This window comes from Chamaea fasciata, unplaced genomic scaffold (assembly GCF_029207755.1).
Source record: "Chamaea fasciata isolate MVZ Bird 193981 ecotype frontalis unplaced genomic scaffold, bChaFas1.0.hap1 SCAF_6, whole genome shotgun sequence".
Classification (NCBI taxonomy): Eukaryota; Metazoa; Chordata; class Aves; order Passeriformes; family Sylviidae; genus Chamaea; species Chamaea fasciata.
Window position 1 is genome coordinate 66,074,518 of NW_027094091.1, and position 14,650 is coordinate 66,089,167.

The following is a 14,650-nucleotide window of genomic DNA, read 5'->3' on the forward strand; positions in this document are numbered from 1 at the left end:
AATTAAATTCAAATCTGTGGGTTCATTTTCCTCTTAGGCTTTATTCCTCGTTTGTTTGAGAGAGCTGGTGAGTCTTTTAGGACTCATGGTACCTTGGTTCCCTTTCAGAATGGAACAAATCTGAGACTTTTCCAGCCAGTTTTTCTTTAAATACCACGAGTTTTCATTCCCCTTTCATTTAAAATACTTCCACAATTTAATATGAAATGCTGGGTAGCAAACCCGGTAGCACTTCCAGACAGAAAGAAGTATGTTGTGTGTAACTCCAAATGTGAATTCTCCTTGCAAAGTGATGGCTTTCCACTGAGGTGGATCAAACAGATGCTCAGTTGGATGCTGGTGCTGAAGCACTTTTCTCTTGTGGCTTGAGTGTCTGATGGCAACAGCCTGAGATTTTAATAGCAGAAAGAAGGGATTTCCTACTAACCTTCCCCGGAGAACTGTCACTTGTACAGTCTTTTCCAGGCTCGTGTAGTCTGATCTGCATCTTGTCCAAAACTTGGTCAATTTTTAAATACTTTTTAAACTTTTTGTGTACCATTTGCAGAGAACAGGAGGGTGCTGGCTATTTTTTTTCACAAAATACACGCTGCTCTGTGAGTGAGGTGGTCCTCCGTTCTCCCCAGAGCAACCTTTACCTGTCAGCTCTGCTGCTTCTCAAGGATGGGATGCTGGTGCTGGTGTGGATAAACAGATTTTCTCCCATTTTCAGCACAGGTGATGGAGGGAGAGGAGCTGTTGGCCAAGAGCCTCATGGTGCCAGCACCTCCTGACATGCAGGAGCTGAAAAACTAGAGGTTTTGCCCTTGTTGCATTCAGTGGATTTCTAATTTTACTTCAAGCTAATTGCTTCCTCGTCCTGGGAGGTGCCAGGGAGATGCCCAAGGGGACACAAGGACAAAGATTTTAGCAAGATCTATTGCCATAAGACAAGGGGTGTTGGTTTTAAACTGGAGGAGGGATGATTCAAATGAGCTTCAAGGAAGAATTTTTTTATCAATGAGGGTGATAAAAATGCTGTGGTCTCTGCCACAGGTTGCCCAGAGACGCTGTGGAAACATTCCAGGTTGGATGGGGCTTGGAACAAGCTGACTAGTTGAAGGTGTCCTTGCTTATTGCAGGGAGGGTGGAAGTAAATGAGATTTAAAGTGTCTCCCAAGCCAAACCATTGTACGATTTTACGATCATCTCATCCAACTTCACTGCTCCAACATGATTCCCATGAGCATGCAGGAGGCTGGGAAAAGGAATGTGGGCTCTCCCAGTTCAAACAAACAGAAAAGTTTATTTTGATGGCTGAGGGGGACGAGCACCAGAGGGTGATGCTCGTCTGATCCTGCTCTGGTTTTCAGGCCGACTGTACAGCTTTTTCTCCTGCCGCTGTTGCCGCCGGACGTGTCTCATACGGATTGGCCCAGGCTGGGAGCGTTTGTCCTTCATGGAGCCAGCGAAGAGCCAGGGTGGTCTGTATGGAGCTGCTTGTCTGCTGGGTGACTGAGTGTCCTGGGGCAGCCCTGGCAACCCCTGAGTGGCGGTGCCGGGGCTGCTGGTCTCAATATTTTGGGCCAGCACATCGTCGATCCGGCGGCGTTTTGCTGCCGGGCTCCTGAGTGACTGTGGCTCTGTGGCGCCCTCTGGATGGCCTCTCTTCAAGCTCTGCTTTTTGCGCGGGAAGCTGCTGCTGCTGCTGCTGCTGCTGACCAGCACCACAGCCTGGGACAGCCCTGGCACCCCCTGAGTGGCGGTGCTGGGGCTGCTGGTCTCAATACTTTGGGCGATCCGGCGGTGTTTTGCTGCCGGGCTCCTGAGTGTCTGTGGCTCTGTGGGGCCCTCTGGATGGCCTCTCTTCAAGCTCTGCTTTTTGCAGGGGAAGCTGATGCTGCTGCTGCTTCTGACCAGAACCACACTTTGAGACAGCCCTGGCACCCCCTGAGTGGCGGTGCTGGGGCTGCTGGCCTCAGTATTTTGGGCCAGCACATCGTCGATCCGGCGGCGTTTTGCTGCCGGGCTCCTGAGTGACTGTGGCTCTGTGACGCCCTCTGGATGGCCTCTCTTCAAGCTCTGCTTTTTGCAGGGGAAGCTGCTGCTGCTGCTGCTGCTGACCAGCACCACAGCCTGGGACAGCCCTGGCACCCCCTGAGTGCCGGTGCTGGGGCTGCTGGTCTCGGCACGCAGCAGTGGCACTCGGTTCAGCCGTATGGGTTTCACTGCCCGGCTGCCCGGGCCTTGTGCTCTCTGTCTCCAGGAACGGCGCCGGGCCTGCTCCGCCCTGGGCTGTCCCGACAGGCCGCCACAGCTGCTGCTGCTGTTTGGATCTGCACATTGGAGAGAGGAGAGGGCAAGTGGTGTGAGCACCTGCGCAGGGCTCGGGTGATGTCCGTGCAGGATTGTCCCCAAGGCCTTGCCGGGCTGGCTTAAGGGCAGGGGAGGCATATGTGCCCACAGGCCAGCCTGGCCCCGCTGGCCCAAGAGAGCCAGAGGGACTCTACCCTGGGTCGTTGTTGGAGCTCCTGATTCCCGTTGCTGCAGCTCTTGACCGCTCCCCCACTGCCAGCCGTGGGGAGGGAGATTTTGCTCTCACCTTGCTTCTTCCCAGGAGGACACTTCTCAGCAGTGTTGTGCACCATTGTGGATAGGGAGCAGTGCCTGGAAGGTCTGTGCTGCAGGCCTTTCTCCTCCTGACAAAGCATCCCAGTCCTTGTTTGGACAGAGAGAGAGGCGTTTGTGGTGCCTCAGAGGCACCAGAACTCGCCAGTAGCCTTGGGCAAGCTCCTTCTCCTCGATCCTGTCCTCAGCTCTGCAAGTTGTGTTGCCACCTTTGTACCTTAGGGCTGGGTGATGATGTCACACTAGTCCCTGTCACCCACTGCCCTAATTCGGGGAGGCTATCCTTGTGGGTGCTGACAGTGACTTTGTCAATGCCAGGCACGGCTGTAAGGAGAAAAACAGAAATGGGAACAGGTTCATCAACAGGTTGGCGGGCTTAAGGAGACTTAGGTCTTACTACAGGTCATCAGTGGTGATTAGGTCATACTAACCAGTCCTAATTCATTCTTTTGACAGCTCTAAGAGTACAGTTGATTGATTCATTCATTCTTTAAAAGAAGAGTTGTTCTGTGATACATTGGGCATATTGCTTGGGTCAGCCTCCTTAAAGGAAAATCAGAGTATTACCTACGGTCTCAAATGAAGCTTCTGAACCAACTTTAAGTACTCATGTGTTTTTCCCGAAAGATAAAGTCTCTGAGGCCGTGGAAACTTCAGGATTGGGGTGGGCAAGCATGGCAGGAATTTGAGAAGATTGGTGCCCTGTAGGCACTGGGGGGCTCTGAAGTCTCCCTGGAGCCTTCTCTTCTCCAGGCTGAACAAGCTCAGCTCTCTCAGCCCATCTCCAGAGCAGAACTGCTCCAGCCCTTGGATCATGGCTGCAACCCTCCTCTGGACTCACTCCAGAAGTTCCATGTTTTTGTTTTTTTTTTTGTTTTTTTTTTTTTTGTATTTTTTTAAACGTGGAGACCCCAGATGTGGGTGCAGAATTACTTTTGGGTTCAGGCAAGCGTTTGTTCATCACAGTTACTCCCACAAGCCAGCCCAGGTGGGAGCAGAGCTCCTTCCACCCCACCCACCCTGTTTCCATCCCTTCTTCAGCACATCCCATGGTGCTTTTTTCTGCTGCTTCCCAGGAGCTGTTGGCTCTTGCCCTGCCCTGACTGCTGGACCCGTCTGTGGACACTGCACAGCGATCTGTTGCCAGCTCTCTGGATTCTGAAGGAAAACCCAAGCAAATCTCTGAATCAAAGTAAAGGTGTCTTGCAAACTTAACCTAATCCTTTGTAAAGCTGTATTAAGGCCAAATTAAATTCAAATCTGTGGGTTCATTTTCCTCTTAGGCTTTATTCCTCGTTTGTTTGAGAGAGCTGGTGAGTCTTTTAGGACTCATGGTACCTTGGTTCCCTTTCAGAATGGAACAAATCTGAGACTTTTCCAGCCAGTTTTTCTTTAAATACCACGAGTTTTCATTCCCCTTTCATTTAAAATACTTCCACAATTTAATATGAAATGCTGGGTAGCAAACCCGGTAGCACTTCCAGACAGAAAGAAGTATGTTGTGTGTAACTCCAAATGTGAATTCTCCTTGCAAAGTGATGGCTTTCCACTGAGGTGGATCAAACAGATGCTCAGTTGGATGCTGGTGCTGAAGCACTTTTCTCTTGTGGCTTGAGTGTCTGATGGCAACAGCCTGAGATTTTAATAGCAGAAAGAAGGGATTTCCTACTAACCTTCCCCGGAGAACTGTCACTTGTACAGTCTTTTCCAGCCTCGTCTAGTCTGACCTGCATCTTCTCCAAAACTTGGTCAATTTTTAAATACTTTTTAAACTTTTTGTGTACCATTTGCAGAGAACAGGAGGGTGCTGGCTATTTTTTTCACAAAATACACGCTGCTCTGTGAGTGAGGTGGTCCTCCGTTCTCCCCAGAGCAACCTTTACCTGTCAGCTCTGCTGCTTCTCAAGGATGGGATGCTGGTGCTGGTGTGGATAAACAGATTTTCTCCCATTTTCAGCACAGGTGATGGAGGGAGAGGAGCTGTTGGCCAAGAGCCTCATGGTGCCAGCACCTCCTGACATGCAGGAGCTGAAAAACTAGAGGTTTTGCCCTTGTTGCATTCAGTGGATTTCTAATTTTACTTCAAGCTAATTGCTTCCTCGTCCTGGGAGGTGCCAGGGAGATGCCCAAGGGGACACAAGGACAAAGATTTTAGCAAGATCTATTGCCATAAGACAAGGGGTGTTGGTTTTAAACTGGAGGAGGGATGATTCAAATGAGCTTCAAGGAAGAAATTTTTTATCAATGAGGGTGATAAAAATGCTGTGGTCTCTGCCACAGGTTGCCCAGAGATGCTGTGGAAACATTCCAGGTTGGATGGGGCTTGGAACAAGCTGACTAGTTGAAGGTGTCCTTGCTTATTGCAGGGAGGGTGGAAGTAAATGAGATTTAAAGTGTCTCCCAAGCCAAACCATTGTACGATTTTACGATCATCTCATCCAACTTCACTGCTCCAACATGATTCCCATGAGCATGCAGGAGGCTGGGAAAAGGAATGTGGGCTCTCCCAGTTCAAACAAACAGAAAAGTTTATTTTGATGGCTGAGGGGGACGAGCACCAGAGGGTGATGCTCGTCTGATCCTGCTCTGGTTTTCAGGCCGACTGTACAGCTTTTTCTCCTGCCGCTGTTGCCGCCGGACGTGTCTCATACGGATTGGCCCAGGCTGGGAGCGTTTGTCCTTCATGGAGCCAGCGAAGAGCCAGGGTGGTCTGTATGGAGCTGCTTGTCTGCTGGGTGACTGAGTGTCCTGGGACAGCCCTGGCACCCCCTGAGTGGCGGTGCTGGGGCTGCTGGTCTCAATACTTTGGGCCAGCACATCGTCGATCCGGCGGCGTTTTGCTGCCGGGCTCCTGAGTGACTGTGGCTCTGTGGCGCCCTCTGGATGGCCTCTTTTCAAGCTCTGCTTTTTGCACGGGAAGCTGCTGCTGCTGCTGCTGCTGACCAGCACCACAGCCTGGGACAGCCCTGGCACCCCCTGAGTGGCGGTGCTGGGGCTGCTGGTCTCAATACTTTGGGCGATCCGGCGGTGTTTTGCTGCCGGGCTCCTGAGTGTCTGTGGCTCTGTGGGGCCCTCTGGATGGCCTCTCTTCAAGCTCTGCTTTTTGCAGGGGAAGCTGCTGCTGCTGCTGCTTCTGACCACAACCACACTTTGAGACAGCCCTGGCACCCCCTGAGTGGCGGTGCTGGGTCTGCTGGCCTCAGTATTTTGGGCCAGCACATCGTCGATCCGGCGGCGTTTTGCTGCCGGGCTCCTGAGTGACTGTGGCTCTGTGACGCCCTCTGGATGGCCTCTCTTCAAGCTCTGCTTTTTGCAGGGGAAGCTGCTGCTGCTGCTGCTGCTGACCAGCACCACAGCCTGGGACAGCCCTGGCACCCCCTGAGTGCCGGTGCTGGGGCTGCTGGTCTCAGCACGCAGCAGTGGCACTCGGTTCAGCCGTATGGGTTTCACTGCCCGGCTGCCCGGGCCTTGTGCTCTCTGTCTCCAGGAACGGCGCCGGGCCTGCTCCGCCCTGGGCTGTTCCGACAGGCCGCCACTGCTGCTGCTGCTGTTTGGATCTGCACATTGGAGAGAGGAGAGGGCAAGTGGTGTGAGCAGCTGCGCAGGGCTCAGGTGATGTCCGTGCAGGATTGTCCCCAAGGCCTTGCCGGGCTGGTTTAAGGGCAGGGGAGGCATATGTGCCCACAGGCCAGCCTGGCCCCGCTGGCCCAAGAGAGCCAGAGGGACTCTACCCTGGGTCGTTGTTGGAGCTCCTGATTCCCCTTGCTGCAGCTCTTGACCGCTCCCCCACTGCCAGCCGTGGGGAGGGAGATTTTTCTCTCACCTTGCTTCTTCCCAGGAGGACACTTCTCAGCAGTGTTGTGCACCATTGTGGATAGGGAGCAGTGCCTGGAAGGTCTGTGCTGCAGGCCTTTCTCCTCCTGACAAAGCATCCCAGTCCTTGTTTGGACAGAGAGAGAGGCGTTTGTGGTGCCTCAGAGGCACCAGAACTCGCCAGTAGCCTTGGGCAAGCTCCTTCTCCTCGATCCTGTCCTCAGCTCTGCAAGTTGTGTTGCCACCTTTGTACCTTAGGGCTGGGTGATGATGTCACACTAGTCCCTGTCACCCACTGCCCTAATTCGGGGAGGCTATCCTTGTGGGTGCTGACAGTGACTTTGTCAATGCCAGGCACGGCTGTAAGGAGAAAAACAGAAATGGGAACAGGTTCATCAACAGGTTGGCGGGCTTAAGGAGACTTAGGTCTTACTACAGGTCATCAGTGGTGATTAGGTCATACTAACCAGTCCTAATTCATTCTTTTGACAGCTCTAAGAGTACAGTTGATTGATTCATTCATTCTTTAAAAGAAGAGTTGTTCTGTGATACATTGGGCATATTGCTTGGGTCAGCCTCCTTAAAGGAAAATCAGAGTATTACCTACGGTCTCAAATGAAGCTTCTGAACCAACTTTAAGTACTCATGTGTTTTTCCCGAAAGATAAAGTCTCTGAGGCCGTGGAAACTTCAGGATTGGGGTGGGCAAGCATGGCAGGAATTTGAGAAGATTGGTGCCCTGTAGGCACTGGGGGGCTCTGAAGTCTCCCTGGAGCCTTCTCTTCTCCAGGCTGAACAAGCTCAGCTCTCTCAGCCCATCTCCAGAGCAGAACTGCTCCAGCCCTTGGATCATGGCTGCAACCCTCCTCTGGACTCACTCCAGAAGTTCCATGTTTTTGTTTTTTTTTGGTTTTTTTTTTGTTTTTTTTTAAACGTGGAGACCCCAGATGTGGGTGCAGAATTACTTTTGGGTTCAGGCAAGCGTTTGTTCATCACAGTTACTCCCACAAGCCAGCCCAGGTGGGAGCAGAGCTCCTTCCACCCCACCCACCCTGTTTCCATCCCTTCTTCAGCACATCCCATGGTGCTTTTTTCTGCTGCTTCCCAGGAGCTGTTGGCTCTTGCCCTGCCCTGACTGCTGGACCCGTCTGTGGACACTGCACAGCGATCTGTTGCCAGCTCTCTGGATTCTGAAGGAAAACCCAAGCAAATCTCTGAATCAAAGTAAAGGTGTCTTGCAAACTTAACCTAATCCTTTGTAAAGCTGTATTAAGGCCAAATTAAATTCAAATCTGTGGGTTCATTTTCCTCTTAGGCTTTATTCCTCGTTTGTTTGAGAGAGCTGGTGAGTCTTTTAGGACTCATGGTACCTTGGTTCCCTTTCAGAATGGAACAAATCTGAGACTTTTCCAGCCAGTTTTTCTTTAAATACCACGAGTTTTCATTCCCCTTTCATTTAAAATACTTCCACAATTTAATATGAAATGCTGGGTAGCAAAACCGGTAGCACTTCCAGACAGAAAGAAGTATGTTGTGTGTAACTCCAAATGTGAATTCTCCTTGCAAAGTGATGGCTTTCCACTGAGGTGGATCAAACAGATGCTCAGTTGGATGCTGGTGCTGAAGCACTTTTCTCTTGTGGCTTGAGTGTCTGATGGCAACAGCCTGAGATTTTAATAGCAGAAAGAAGGGATTTCCTACTAACCTTCCCCGGAGAACTGTCACTTGTACAGTCTTTTCCAGCCTCGTCTAGTCTGACCTGCATCTTCTCCAAAACTTGGTCAATTTTTAAATACTTTTTAAACTTTTTGTGTACCATTTGCAGAGAACAGGAGGGTGCTGGCTATTTTTTTCACAAAATACACGCTGCTCTGTGAGTGAGGTGGTCCTCCGTTCTCCCCAGAGCAACCTTTACCTGTCAGCTCTGCTGCTTCTCAAGGATGGGATGCTGGTGCTGGTGTGGATAAACAGATTTTCTCCCATTTTCAGCACAGGTGATGGAGGGAGAGGAGCTGTTGGCCAAGAGCCTCATGGTGCCAGCACCTCCTGACATGCAGGAGCTGAAAAACTAGAGGTTTTGCCCTTGTTGCATTCAGTGGATTTCTAATTTTACTTCAAGCTAATTGCTTCCTCATCCTGGGAGGTGCCAGGGAGATGCCCAAGGGGACACAAGGACAAAGATTTTAGCAAGATCTATTGCCATAAGACAAGGGGTGTTGGTTTTAAACTGGAGGAGGGATGATTCAAATGAGCTTCAAGGAAGAAATTTTTTATCAATGAGGGTGATAAAAATGCTGTGGTCTCTGCCACAGGTTGCCCAGAGATGCTGTGGAAACATTCCAGGTTGGATGGGGCTTGGAACAAGCTGACTAGTTGAAGGTGTCCTTGCTTATTGCAGGGAGGGTGGAAGTAAATGAGATTTAAAGTGTCTCCCAAGCCAAACCATTGTACGATTTTACGATCATCTCATCCAACTTCACTGCTCCAACATGATTCCCATGAGCATGCAGGAGGCTGGGAAAAGGAATGTGGGCTCTCCCAGTTCAAACAAACAGAAAAGTTTATTTTGATGGCTGAGGGGGACGAGCACCAGAGGGTGATGCTCGTCTGATCCTGCTCTGGTTTTCAGGCCGACTGTACAGCTTTTTCTCCTGCCGCTGTTGCCGCCGGACGTGTCTCATACGGATTGGCCCAGGCTGGGAGCGTTTGTCCTTCATGGAGCCAGCGAAGAGCCAGGGTGGTCTGTATGGAGCTGCTTGTCTGCTGGGTGACTGAGTGTCCTGGGACAGCCCTGGCACCCCCTGAGTGGCGGTGCTGGGGCTGCTGGTCTCAATACTTTGGGCCAGCACATCGTCGATCCGGCGGCGTTTTGCTGCCGGGCTCCTGAGTGACTGTGGCTCTGTGGCGCCGTCTGGATGGCCTCTTTTCAAGCTCTGCTTTTTGCACGGGAAGCTGCTGCTGCTGCTGCTGCTGACCAGCACCACAGCCTGGGACAGCCCTGGCACCCCCTGAGTGGCGGTGCTGGGGCTGCTGGTCTCAATACTTTGGGCGATCCGGCGGTGTTTTGCTGCCGGGCTCCTGAGTGTCTGTGGCTCTGTGGGGCCCTCTGGATGGCCTCTCTTCAAGCTCTGCTTTTTGCAGGGGAAGCTGCTGCTGCTGCTGCTTCTGACCACAACCACACTTTGAGACAGCCCTGGCACCCCCTGAGTGGCGGTGCTGGGTCTGCTGGCCTCAGTATTTTGGGCCAGCACATCGTCGATCCGGCGGCGTTTTGCTGCCGGGCTCCTGAGTGACTGTGGCTCTGTGACGCCCTCTGGATGGCCTCTCTTCAAGCTCTGCTTTTTGCAGGGGAAGCTGCTGCTGCTGCTGCTGCTGACCAGCACCACAGCCTGGGACAGCCCTGGCACCCCCTGAGTGCCGGTGCTGGGGCTGCTGGTCTCAGCACGCAGCAGTGGCACTCGGTTCAGCCGTATGGGTTTCACTGCCCGGCTGCCCGGGCCTTGTGCTCTCTGTCTCCAGGAACGGCGCCGGGCCTGCTCCGCCCTGGGCTGTTCCGACAGGCCGCCACTGCTGCTGCTGCTGTTTGGATCTGCACATTGGAGAGAGGAGAGGGCAAGTGGTGTGAGCAGCTGCGCAGGGCTCGGGTGATGTCCGTGCAGGATTGTCCCCAAGGCCTTGCCGGGCTGGCTTAAGGGCAGGGGAGGCATATGTGCCCACAGGCCAGCCTGGCCCCGCTGGCCCAAGAGAGCCAGAGGGACTCTACCCTGGGTCGTTGTTGGAGCTCCTGATTCCCCTTGCTGCAGCTCTTGACCGCTCCCCCACTGCCAGCCGTGGGGAGGGAGATTTTTCTCTCACCTTGCTTCTTCCCAGGAGGACACTTCTCAGCAGTGTTGTGCACCATTGTGGATAGGGAGCAGTGCCTGGAAGGTCTGTGCTGCAGGCCTTTCTCCTCCTGACAAAGCATCCCAGTCCTTGTTTGGACAGAGAGAGAGGCGTTTGTGGTGCCTCAGAGGCACCAGAACTCGCCAGTAGCCTTGGGCAAGCTCCTTCTCCTCGATCCTGTCCTCAGCTCTGCAAGTTGTGTTGCCACCTTTGTACCTTAGGGCTGGGTGATGATGTCACACTAGTCCCTGTCACCCACTGCCCTAATTCGGGGAGGCTATCCTTGTGGGTGCTGACAGTGACTTTGTCAATGCCAGGCACGGCTGTAAGGAGAAAAACAGAAATGGGAACAGGTTCATCAACAGGTTGGCGGGCTTAAGGAGACTTAGGTCTTACTACAGGTCATCAGTGGTGATTAGGTCATACTAACCAGTCCTAATTCATTCTTTTGACAGCTCTAAGAGTACAGTTGATTGATTCATTCATTCTTTAAAAGAAGAGTTGTTCTGTGATACATTGGGCATATTGCTTGGGTCAGCCTCCTTAAAGGAAAATCAGAGTATTACCTACGGTCTCAAATGAAGCTTCTGAACCAACTTTAAGTACTCATGTGTTTTTCCCGAAAGATAAAGTCTCTGAGGCCGTGGAAACTTCAGGATTGGGGTGGGCAAGCATGGCAGGAATTTGAGAAGATTGGTGCCCTGTAGGCACTGGGGGGCTCTGAAGTCTCCCTGGAGCCTTCTCTTCTCCAGGCTGAACAAGCTCAGCTCTCTCAGCCCATCTCCAGAGCAGAACTGCTCCAGCCCTTGGATCATGGCTGCAACCCTCCTCTGGACTCACTCCAGAAGTTCCATGTTTTTGTTTTTTTTTGGTTTTTTTTTCGTTTTTTTTTAAACGTGGAGACCCCAGATGTGGGTGCAGAATTACTTTTGGGTTCAGGCAAGCGTTTGTTCATCACAGTTACTCCCACAAGCCAGCCCAGGTGGGAGCAGAGCTCCTTCCACCCCACCCACCCTGTTTCCATCCCTTCTTCAGCACATCCCATGGTGCTTTTTTCTGCTGCTTCCCAGGAGCTGTTGGCTCTTGCCCTGCCCTGACTGCTGGACCCGTCTGTGGACACTGCACAGCGATCTGTTGCCAGCTCTCTGGATTCTGAAGGAAAACCCAAGCAAATCTCTGAATCAAAGTAAAGGTGTCTTGCAAACTTAACCTAATCCTTTGTAAAGCTGTATTAAGGCCAAATTAAATTCAAATCTGTGGGTTCATTTTCCTCTTAGGCTTTATTCCTCGTTTGTTTGAGAGAGCTGGTGAGTCTTTTAGGACTCATGGTACCTTGGTTCCCTTTCAGAATGGAACAAATCTGAGACTTTTCCAGCCAGTTTTTCTTTAAATACCACGAGTTTTCATTCCCCTTTCATTTAAAATACTTCCACAATTTAATATGAAATGCTGGGTAGCAAAACCGGTAGCACTTCCAGACAGAAAGAAGTATGTTGTGTGTAACTCCAAATGTGAATTCTCCTTGCAAAGTGATGGCTTTCCACTGAGGTGGATCAAACAGATGCTCAGTTGGATGCTGGTGCTGAAGCACTTTTCTCTTGTGGCTTGAGTGTCTGATGGCAACAGCCTGAGATTTTAATAGCAGAAAGAAGGGATTTCCTACTAACCTTCCCCGGAGAACTGTCACTTGTACAGTCTTTTCCAGCCTCGTCTAGTCTGACCTGCATCTTCTCCAAAACTTGGTCAATTTTTAAATACTTTTTAAACTTTTTGTGTACCATTTGCAGAGAACAGGAGGGTGCTGGCTATTTTTTTCACAAAATACACGCTGCTCTGTGAGTGAGGTGGTCCTCCGTTCTCCCCAGAGCAACCTTTACCTGTCAGCTCTGCTGCTTCTCAAGGATGGGATGCTGGTGCTGGTGTGGATAAACAGATTTTCTCCCATTTTCAGCACAGGTGATGGAGGGAGAGGAGCTGTTGGCCAAGAGCCTCATGGTGCCAGCACCTCCTGACATGCAGGAGCTGAAAAACTAGAGGTTTTGCCCTTGTTGCATTCAGTGGATTTCTAATTTTACTTCAAGCTAATTGCTTCCTCATCCTGGGAGGTGCCAGGGAGATGCCCAAGGGGACACAAGGACAAAGATTTTAGCAAGATCTATTGCCATAAGACAAGGGGTGTTGGTTTTAAACTGGAGGAGGGATGATTCAAATGAGCTTCAAGGAAGAAATTTTTTATCAATGAGGGTGATAAAAATGCTGTGGTCTCTGCCACAGGTTGCCCAGAGATGCTGTGGAAACATTCCAGGTTGGATGGGGCTTGGAACAAGCTGACTAGTTGAAGGTGTCCTTGCTTATTGCAGGGAGGGTGGAAGTAAATGAGATTTAAAGTGTCTCCCAAGCCAAACCATTGTACGATTTTACGATCATCTCATCCAACTTCACTGCTCCAACATGATTCCCATGAGCATGCAGGAGGCTGGGAAAAGGAATGTGGGCTCTCCCAGTTCAAACAAACAGAAAAGTTTATTTTGATGGCTGAGGGGGACGAGCACCAGAGGGTGATGCTCGTCTGATCCTGCTCTGGTTTTCAGGCCGACTGTACAGCTTTTTCTCCTGCCGCTGTTGCCGCCGGACGTGTCTCATACGGATTGGCCCAGGCTGGGAGCGTTTGTCCTTCATGGAGCCAGCGAAGAGCCAGGGTGGTCTGTATGGAGCTGCTTGTCTGCTGGGTGACTGAGTGTCCTGGGACAGCCCTGGCACCCCCTGAGTGGCGGTGCTGGGGCTGCTGGTCTCAATACTTTGGGCCAGCACATCGTCGATCCGGCGGCGTTTTGCTGCCGGGCTCCTGAGTGACTGTGGCTCTGTGGCGCCGTCTGGATGGCCTCTTTTCAAGCTCTGCTTTTTGCACGGGAAGCTGCTGCTGCTGCTGCTGCTGACCAGCACCACAGCCTGGGACAGCCCTGGCACCCCCTGAGTGGCGGTGCTGGGGCTGCTGGTCTCAATACTTTGGGCGATCCGGCGGTGTTTTGCTGCCGGGCTCCTGAGTGTCTGTGGCTCTGTGGGGCCCTCTGGATGGCCTCTCTTCAAGCTCTGCTTTTTGCAGGGGAAGCTGCTGCTGCTGCTGCTTCTGACCACAACCACACTTTGAGACAGCCCTGGCACCCCCTGAGTGGCGGTGCTGGGTCTGCTGGCCTCAGTATTTTGGGCCAGCACATCGTCGATCCGGCGGCGTTTTGCTGCCGGGCTCCTGAGTGACTGTGGCTCTGTGACGCCCTCTGGATGGCCTCTCTTCAAGCTCTGCTTTTTGCAGGGGAAGCTGCTGCTGCTGCTGCTGCTGACCAGCACCACAGCCTGGGACAGCCCTGGCACCCCCTGAGTGCCGGTGCTGGGGCTGCTGGTCTCAGCACGCAGCAGTGGCACTCGGTTCAGCCGTATGGGTTTCACTGCCCGGCTGCCCGGGCCTTGTGCTCTCTGTCTCCAGGAACAGCGCCGGGCCTGCTCCGCCCTGGGCTGTTCCGACAGGCCGCCACTGCTGCTGCTGCTGTTTGGATCTGCACATTGGAGAGAGGAGAGGGCAAGTGGTGTGAGCAGCTGCGCAGGGCTCGGGTGATGTCCGTGCAGGATTGTCCCCAAGGCCTTGCCGGGCTGGCTTAAGGGCAGGGGAGGCATATGTGCCCACAGGCCAGCCTGGCCCCGCTGGCCCAAGAGAGCCAGAGGGACTCTACCCTGGGTCGTTGTTGGAGCTCCTGATTCCCCTTGCTGCAGCTCTTGACCGCTCCCCCACTGCCAGCCGTGGGGAGGGAGATTTTTCTCTCACCTTGCTTCTTCCCAGGAGGACACTTCTCAGCAGTGTTGTGCACCATTGTGGATAGGGAGCAGTGCCTGGAAGGTCTGTGCTGCAGGCCTTTCTCCTCCTGACAAAGCATCCCAGTCCTTGTTTGGACAGAGAGAGAGGCGTTTGTGGTGCCTCAGAGGCACCAGAACTCGCCAGTAGCCTTGGGCAAGCTCCTTCTCCTCGATCCTGTCCTCAGCTCTGCAAGTTGTGTTGCCACCTTTGTACCTTAGGGCTGGGTGATGATGTCACACTAGTCCCTGTCACCCACTGCCCTAATTCGGGGAGGCTATCCTTGTGGGTGCTGACAGTGACTTTGTCAATGCCAGGCACGGCTGTAAGGAGAAAAACAGAAATGGGAACAGGTTCATCAACAGGTTGGCGGGCTTAAGGAGACTTAGGTCTTACTACAGGTCATCAGTGGTGATTAGGTCATACTAACCAGTCCTAATTCATTCTTTTGACAGCTCTAAGAGTACAGTTGATTGATTCATTCATTCTTTAAAAGAAGAGTTGT